Raw genomic sequence first — 977 nt, forward strand, 5'->3', positions numbered from 1 at the left:
ACAGATTCAGAGACCAGCTGAGGGGAAACATCATTCATTGCAGGAAACTGGCATGCGGTTATTCCCCTCCCGGCCTCAGAGCATTAGTCTAACATATGTTACCTAAATGCAGATTCACGCTGAAGAAGTGGCGGTTTGGCCCTTTAAGGGCTATCTCGGGTCACATCGATGCGTGCTGATCCGGTGACTTAGCAGTACAAGTTGTTCCGGTTGTGAAACGCAGCAGATAAGAAGACAAACGTGGGGTGGGTCAAGTCAGATTGTGTCACATGGATGTTGTACCTGATGATCCCTTTGTCCTGTTTTATTATTGTTGTTGAAACTTCTGTTTTCATTCAGACTCACGCACACACGCACACACACACACACACACACACACACACACACACACACACACACACACACACACACACACACACACACACACTAGGTCACACATGTCATAACTAGAATCGGGTCCCTTGCAGCCTCTGGCACACTTCTATAGAATGAAATGACCCTTCTGTTACTCTCCCCTCTACTTTATATTTTCTATCCCACCTGCTTTCTTTTATGAATGAAAGAAACAAATCAGCTCTGAATTTCTACTCAATTTAATTAAAGACATTTTTTTTTTCTATTGGACATTCTTATCACACTGTCACATTTGGATTTGTGAACATCTGCATTTCTAAGAAACTACCAGCACAACAGTAACACTTTGTGTGTGCGCTGGGTGTGGCGACCTTATTGTTGACATTATACAGTGATGCTACAAATGAAGCAGAACACAAACACGAGCAGCAGTCTGACACACACTCACACTGCTTAACAAATTAAAGACAAAACAGTAGACATTTAAAAACTTTAAAATATTAGTTTCAGCCATGTTCTGGCTGGAGTTCTTGGTTCTGTGGTGAAGCCAACCCTTTCTTAGCACAGCAGGCCAAACCGCAGCCCAAATAATTATTTGCACATCCAGTTTCTGACCCAGGAAT

Source organism: Embiotoca jacksoni, unplaced genomic scaffold (assembly GCF_022577435.1).
Source record: "Embiotoca jacksoni isolate LCO1_2020_lvr unplaced genomic scaffold, fEmbJac1.0.p SCAF_13, whole genome shotgun sequence".
Taxonomy (NCBI): Eukaryota; Metazoa; Chordata; class Actinopteri; family Embiotocidae; genus Embiotoca; species Embiotoca jacksoni.